This window comes from Pelodiscus sinensis, chromosome 5 (assembly GCF_049634645.1).
Source record: "Pelodiscus sinensis isolate JC-2024 chromosome 5, ASM4963464v1, whole genome shotgun sequence".
NCBI classification, from domain to species: domain Eukaryota; kingdom Metazoa; phylum Chordata; order Testudines; family Trionychidae; genus Pelodiscus; species Pelodiscus sinensis.
The window spans coordinates 93,689,740-93,697,770 of record NC_134715.1 but is presented as its reverse complement, the minus strand read 5'-3'; the positions used below and the strand labels follow the sequence as shown (position 1 = coordinate 93,697,770).

The following is an 8,031-nucleotide window of genomic DNA, read 5'->3' as shown; positions in this document are numbered from 1 at the left end:
AGTTCACTATGGGATTGGTTACAAGTGTCTTTGGTGTAAAACATAAAGTACAATTGGCCTGGAGTAAGTGACTGATCTTTTGTGATCAGGCATAACATGAATAGTGTTGTGATTCTTGGTGTAAGGAGCCACCCAAGGCAGCATGCTGTAGTTGGTTGCACTGCACAGGTTTCCCAGCCAGGACAGCAAGTGAGCAGCCAGACAGGCACCAGACAGTGCAGGGCCCTGAAGATATGGGACCCAAGGCAACTGCATTGCTTGCCTTGCCCTAAGGCCAGGCCTGAGTGTGTGACGCATGTTAAAGCTGTTAAAGTGCCTGATAGGGTTGCCAGGTGTCCGGTTTTGATCCAGACAGTCCAGTATTTGAGCTTTCTGTTCAGGAAACAAATTGAGCAAATATAAATGTCTGGTATTTTCTAACTATGATGTAATGTAGATTGTGATGTAATGTCAAGTGTGTCCAGTATTTTTGTTGAAACCATCTGGCAACCCTAGTTCCTGAGACGTTTGCTGTTGTGCATTTGGTTAGTAAAATCTAAGTTTAGGACTCAAGACTAGAGTTCCCTGTAAGTTGTGTGCTTGTGCAACCACTCAAGAGAGATTCAGATGCCACCCAGCTGTTTAGCAGAACACCCACAGCTAGAGGTTTTTTTCTTTCTACTGGTGGTGCATATTCACACATGCCTCAGTGAACATAACAAATTATTACATACATGGTTTAAAAAAAAACCACACATGGATGGGAAAAGATTAGAGGGAACATTGCTCATGATTTGGGATTTGTGCTGTGGTTTTTAATAGTCTGCTCTGATGTTGTTAATGATGCACTGGAGCCACCATTGGGAGCTAGACAGGAACACATCTCTTTCTGAGTGCCTTAATCAAAAGACCGTTCTCCCTGAGCCGACCTGTGTCTTTCCCAGGTTATCAGCTACAGAGGGCCTGATTTTCCTCTCACTACTACCAGCATAAATTCACTATTACCATCAAGGTATATCCCACAGGCATGCAGGCTCCTTATAGACTTAGTACCTTCTGGATCGATCTCAATCTAAGGCCAGGTCTACACTGCAATGGTAAGTCGTGTCTTTTAAATTGGCAAATCAATAATATTATCCAGATGTAATCTCAGTAATTCAAAGAGGAATTAATGAAGGGAAATCTTAGAGCTTATGTTATGCTGGAGGTCAAACAGATGATCACAGTGGTCCCTTTTGGCCTTACAATCTGAGGGTGTGTCTAGACTACATGGCTCTGTCGCCAGAGCCATGAAGATTAGTTTACTAGACATACCCAAATGAAGCCGTGATTTAAATAATCGCCGATCATTTAAATTAAAATGGCTGCCCTGCTGTGCTGATCAGCTGTTTGTTGGCTCAGCGCTGTAGTCTGGACACTCCGCGGTCGACATCAAAGGCATTTGTTGACCTCCTCGGTATGCCTCCTGGGATGAGGTGTACTGGGGAGGTCGACAAATGCCATTGATGTCGACCGCAGAGCATCCAGACTACAGCACTGAGCCGACAAACAGCTGATTGGCACAGCGCGGCAGCCATTTTAATTTAAATGAAGCAGCGATTATTTAAATCGCGGCTTCATTTGGGTATGTCTAGTAAACTAATCTACATGGCTCTGGCGACAGAGCCATGTAGTCTAGACATACCCTGAGAGTTATTTACAGATTCTTTAACAAGTGGTAACTGCCAAATTATGATGTTCTTAAGGATAGAGAAAAAATCATTGTAACAGCAACAAGGCAGTTGCCTCCATGCACTTTTCAAGTAACAAACAGGGGAGCTGTTCAATTTAAAGAATCCAGTCTTGCTGTCATGATTCTGAGGATTGTGCATGTTTTTACAAGTTCAACAATAAATAGATTGATCCGTCATGTAACTCTACTTACATAATGTATTTATATAGCTACTGTATATGAATATATGTACACACCGACGCACACAGAGACTCATAAAACAGAGCTGGCTTCTGGTTACTCCATGCAGAGGCAGACGGGCAGAGACTCCACTCCTGCCACTCCCTTACCTGTTTGCATGTGGGATAGCCAGAATGCTGATGCTTGCATTCCCTGACTACACGAAAGAGAGGGGTGTGTATTAGCTTTGCCAGAGGCAAACCTTACCTCTCCTGCATACCAGCTGGCAGCTTCACACTGCCACCGGAGGGTACACCTGCAGCACCTCTGAAAAGAGCTAAAAGTTGCATCCAACCATTCTTCCCAGTATTCCCAAAGACATTCTACTTGCCTTAGCACTCCACAGGCAGAATGCTTCTGCCAGCTGCTGCATGCCTGTCATAGTTCCACAAGCCCTGCATCCCTGACAGTCCCCTGAACCACTGTCACCCACGTACCATTACTGGTGTGTCACAAAGAAACCTGGAAGAGAAATTTATGTCAGATGACAAAGGATATGTGCATTTAGTCAACAGAGAAATAATTAAGGAACTAGAAATCACACTACTCCTGGTGGAGTTCTCAGAGCCGTATAAATTCCTAGAGATATCACAGCTGATGCCACAATAACTATGCAGAAAGGAAGAAGACTCAAAATACAATTTGGCATCCCCAGTGCAGTTACGAATTACAGGGCAATGATCAATGAGTCCAAGAGCTTAACATGCTTGGACATGGAGTGGCCATATATAAAATAATGAGAACATCCACTGTTCATTAGACAGAAGCTTTTTAAAAGTTTGGAAGGATATAAATTGCCATTTTCCTGGCATAAAGAAGCCTGTGGAGATTAGGAAGAAAAATGCTTTATTGGCAGATTATCCTGGATATCACATGATCATCCATTATGAAGATCTTGCATCTTTCTTTGAGCCATTTGGAGCTGGCTAATGTTGGAGCAAGAAGGATGGTGAAGTAGATGAGCTCCTGCTTTGGTTTAGTGTGATCATTCCTGTTCCACATTTTTGGCCAAGGATGGAGACTTAGAAATTAGTTCCCTGATTCTGATTTCACGTACTAACATTTTGCAGACACAATTCTGCTGACTTTAATGGCAGTTATTACTGACTAACATGAGATCAGAATCAAGCCCAAGACGTGGTCCCCTGCATGAAATGAGTTTTATAATCTCAGGGCAGTTCCCAGTGAAAAAAGTCTTTATTTCACAAATACCACTTGGACACACTCAGCATTCACTGGCAACTTTGAAGGCTGTGTCAACCAGGAGGCCAAGGGTTTAAATGATCATTTAATATCAGGCCCATACACAGGAATTTCTGTGGGGGGATGCTTTTTTTTGTAAATGTGGACCACACGGGTGCAAATGCACTCCTCCCTCCCCACCCCTCATCCCAATCTCCTAAGTAAGTTTGGGGGGGGGGGGGGCTGGCCGGGGAAGGTTTGAGAGGCACGCTGCGAGAGCCTCCCTCTCCCATGTTCCAGCCAGCCAGGGGAAAGCTGGGACTGATTTTCCCCCACCCGCCCCAGGAGCAAGGCCCAGCCCTGCCCCTGGTCTCACTCCTTGGGGCAGGAGGAGGGGGAATCAGTCCCAGCATTCCTCCAGCTGGCTGGAGAATGAGGGAGGGAGGCTCGAGCAACACACCTCTCTTGCATTCCCCCAGCCGGCTGGAGCCCACTTACATGTGGATTATGGGGAGGGGGGGTCTTCACACACCCCTGCATATGGGCCTGAATATGAATTCCTCTCTCTCCCTGCAAGTGGTTAATCCAGGTCAGCGCTGAGGTACATTTGTTCAGTGTCAGGGGGAAATTATGTGTAATTCTGTGGATAAACAGAGGATTTCAGCCTCTTATCTGGCACCTGTCATTACCTTAAAGTCACATTTTTAGAGAACATGGCTGATGTAGGAAATCCAGCCAGGTCGGTATCAAATCCAAGTGTATTAATCTCTAAGCATTGTCTCTCGTAGTAGAAATAGTATACAAGACAACTATTTAATTGATTAAATGTATTTAAAGGCTCACTTATCTCTCATTGGTGTTAATGCAGGAGTGTCTCCGTATCTGTGAATACAGTACCAGGACCTATGTTAGCTCAAATTGTTGGCTATAGAACATGATTTACCAGAAGGTAAAGTATGCCCTGCCTTCTACTTTCCCTCCAGCAAGAAATCCAACCTGGGATTAAATCTTCCCTCTCTGTCAAACTCTGATTCTGGGCTGGAAGCCAATGTTGGGTGTGGTATTAGTCAGATTTATATTTCCAAAGTATCATTCATATAAAGACCCCAGGGCACAGTTATAGATTTATATGAAACACAAATATCAAGAAGATGCCTAATAAACAGAAATAGAACCTTTACGTTTAGATCCAAATAACAAAAGCTAGGAGCAGCTCAATCCCCCTGTAACAAAACATGTCACATTTTCACATCAGATTTACTTTGGCTCTTATTTTATTTACTGTTCCTTCTGAGTTTCTTGACACTGAAACTTTGGATTAAGTTACATTTTCCAAAAAAAGTTTCATTTAAAAAATATAACCTGGGTTGACTGTCACATTCCAACACACTGGATGGGTGTAAAGGCAGGCCACTTCTTGAGAAGTACTAAGCACTTGCGATGCTCATTACGATAAATGGGAGGTCATAAACCTCAATCAAGAAAAACAGGTAAGCACGTGCTAGACTTAACACATGTGAGCAGTGCTATTGCCTTAGTGATGAGCTCCTTTTAGGATTAATCCATAGGTGATTAGACACTGCTGTCAACAGAGAACATTTTATACACTCAAGACTCCATTGAGCGAGAGAGAGAGAGAGAGAGAGAGAGAGAAAGAGAGATTAATTTCACAAAAACATTTCAAGAAATTTCAGGGGGATACTACAGTGAATCTTGTTAGAGATCTGACTTGAACTAATTAATAGCAAGGAACCAACAGTACACTAGGACAAAAATCACAAAATAATCTGAGAAGCAACAGAGCCTTTCCATTATTTAGTCCTGATATACAAATTTAATTAATTAAGCCATGAACAGGCTATTGAGGCTGGTAGCATGTAGTCCTAAATTATCATGAGGTAATTGCATCAAAAGGGTGGATAATTGAGGAAGTAAAATGACAAAAGGCAGCAGAGCTAAATTCAGAATTTTGTCGATTTTCAGAAGAGCCCTATTCCTGTTCAGTTAGCTCAGTATTAGTCAAATGTGTTAGAATAATTGGATTGGTTTGGCCAAACCATAGGCTATGTGCTGAAAAATTAAATACATGGGCTTTAAAATATCAGTATCAGAGGACCGAGACAGTAGAGTGCTAAGCCTAGTTAATCAGCAATCTGGCAACTTGATGATTGTGTTCTTCTATTTTACTTACAGAATTGCAAGCAATATGTGTGTTACTTCTTATGTTGGAATATGGAAGACAATTACACGGTATGTGTTATGGGTTTATTGGGTTGGGGGGACAGGTGCACATTTTATCAGTCATTTTTCTTTGTGTGCATGATTTTTTTGTTGTTGGGTTCTTTTGTTTTTGCAAGAATGGCAAAATGTTACAATGCTGTTGCTGGTTGTGTGTTTACACCATACCACTTTGTGGTATGTTGCCCCAGGGACTGAGGAAATTCAGTATCTCACAGAATCAAGGCCTTAGTGGAGCATTGAGTACGTATACTTGGGCTTCCCTCAAATTTCTTTTGCAATTGGCATTTATTGTCTGTACTATCAATACCTGAGCACTAGGGGTATGTCTACACAGCAACATTATTTCAAAATAACTAGCGTTCAAAATAATGTTGAAATACTGCAAGCTGGAAGACTTCTTACTCTGACTCCTATAACCCTCATTGTACGAGGAGTAAGGGAAGTCAGAGGAAGAGTGCTCTATTTCTGAATAAGTGCTGTGTAGATGCTCCCAATTTCTAAATAAGCTATTTCAAAATAAACTACACAACTGATGTAGCTATCCTCAATTTGTGTAGCTTATTTCAAGTTAAGCCCTGCTGTGTAGATGCTCCCTAATGAGCTGAATCTGCATAGAAAATAAGGATGAAATCATGGCCCCAGTGAAACAATAGTTAAGCTCCAATTGACTTCGAGAGTTAGGATTTCACTTTAATACTTCAGTTGGGTGTAAGGGCCTGTCTTCCTAGAACAGTCTGCAGTGGCCAGACCTTAGTAAGGACATATGGCATACTACAGGTTGCACCTCCCAAAACCGGCAATCTCTGGTCTGGCAACATCCATGGTCTGGCATGACCATGGATGTTCCAGGTTCATAGAGCAAGGTAGCCTAGTGGCAGGAAAGCTCCAAAAGCAGGATGAGATAGTGGTTGTGTCTGGTAGCAACCCTGCAGGCTGCTGCGGAGCCATATCCCGAGCACTCCACAGTCCCTGGGAGCCCATGGCAGCGGGACCAGGACCAGAGAAAGCCAACACCAGCCCATGGCAGCAGAACAGGCGCCAGAGCTGGCTGCAGTCCCTGGCAGCACGGTACTGGAGCTGGAACCCATTGCAGCCCACAACAGTAGCCTCCATCCAGGACAGCAGCAGCAGGGCAGCTGGGGCTAATAGTGAGGAGGCCCCCCGGAACTGGCAACACTGAGTCGAGGGCTGAGACACTGTGGCAGGGAACCTTCCCTGGTCCATACTATGGAGGTCCCACCTGTATGACACTCCTCCTCACCTGCAATACCAACATAGCCACTCCTTTCCCACTCCCACTTCTGTGTGCACTTATCCCTGACATTCCTCCTTAACATTGTTTTCAAAGCCTCAAATCATTAGCAAAAAGACCAGTTGAACAATTCAGATGTTTACATACCTAAAGCACACAATCATATGATTATAACCCTTGTTCTATTTCACCACATTTATTTACAACCCTTATTTGTTTCCACGTCTAATATCCATCTGTATACTCCTGGGACAGGAAAGACATTTCTCTACATGTACCTGTGAAGCACCCAACAGGCACTCACTCAGACAATAATAAATAAAGGAGAAAATTCTACTGCTGAAGGAAACTACCACAAATGATAACTGGGACTTTTCAGTGATCTAGTTTTTGCATGTGTTCAATTTAAAAAAGAATCAAAACATTCTATCTACTTTTTCTTGAAATAGTCTAAGAAAACTATCATTTTGACCAACAAGGTCTATGGGTAACAGAAAGTTATTTTGGTTTAATTTATTTTTCATCTGTGGAAATCCATGTATAGAGATGGAAATGCATAACCGAATCCAAAGCAAGACGGGAAACTGAGCCTCTAGAAGACATCACAAATGAGAGGAGGAGCAGACTAGAATAATGATTCCCTTGGCAATAAATGGACTGCATTGTGATAAACCGGTTCTATAGCAATCCAGAAGAGGTTTAGGCAAACAAATACAGAATGTCAGATTGTCTGGATGAGGTCAAGTCAATAATCTCAAAAACAAATAACAGATACAATTTCAGGAGTATAATCTGCATATACATATATTCCTGGTCAACCAGTGTATCCCAGAAAGTATTAATACTTGTATAAATTCAAACATCTGAGAGACGAAGGGTTTTTCAATACTTATTTTATTTGTCACCAATAGGAATTTTCATGGAACATCTGAAGTGTGGATTGGCATACTCATTAAAGCTATATCATGGATTTAAAATGGCACCATGGAATAATTATTATTTGACTATACAGAACACAGTGCTCCACCCCAAAAGAGCAGATCAGAGTAACTGGGAGCAGAAAGTGGTACCATCTCCCTGTTTCTAGATGACTTAAAGATTTTTCACAACTTTTTATTGCAACTAGCATTATACTTTACAATAATAAAAAAATACCTACCATAGTTGCTATCTCATCCCATTTTATTTACTTTTTTTAAGATATACAACTTTGTGAGCCCTGTATAAGACCAACTCACATCCCTCTTCTGTTATTAACAAGCAAGTGAACCCTAAGACAAAGTAAAGTCCAGCCCACATCTTCTCCTTGTTCTTGGTTATTCCTAGTGTTCTTACATCTTAGTCCAGGCCTGCCCAGACCACCCCATATATATTCTCAACCTCAGATCTAATGTCCTTCCATCAGGCCAGCCCATCTTCAAAGCCC

At 42.3% G+C, this 8,031-nt stretch overlaps 1 long non-coding RNA gene across 1 annotated transcript; it reads left to right on the top strand.

Moving 5' to 3' along the window:
• Positions 1–481: 481 nt before the first annotated feature.
• Positions 482–7,752, top strand: LOC112546882 (uncharacterized). Its single transcript, XR_003090605.2, has 5 exons — positions 482–524; positions 924–1,076; positions 3,981–4,061; positions 5,306–5,362; positions 7,517–7,752. It is a non-coding gene; the product is annotated as an uncharacterized LOC112546882 (long non-coding RNA).
• Positions 7,753–8,031: the final 279 nt, after the last annotated feature.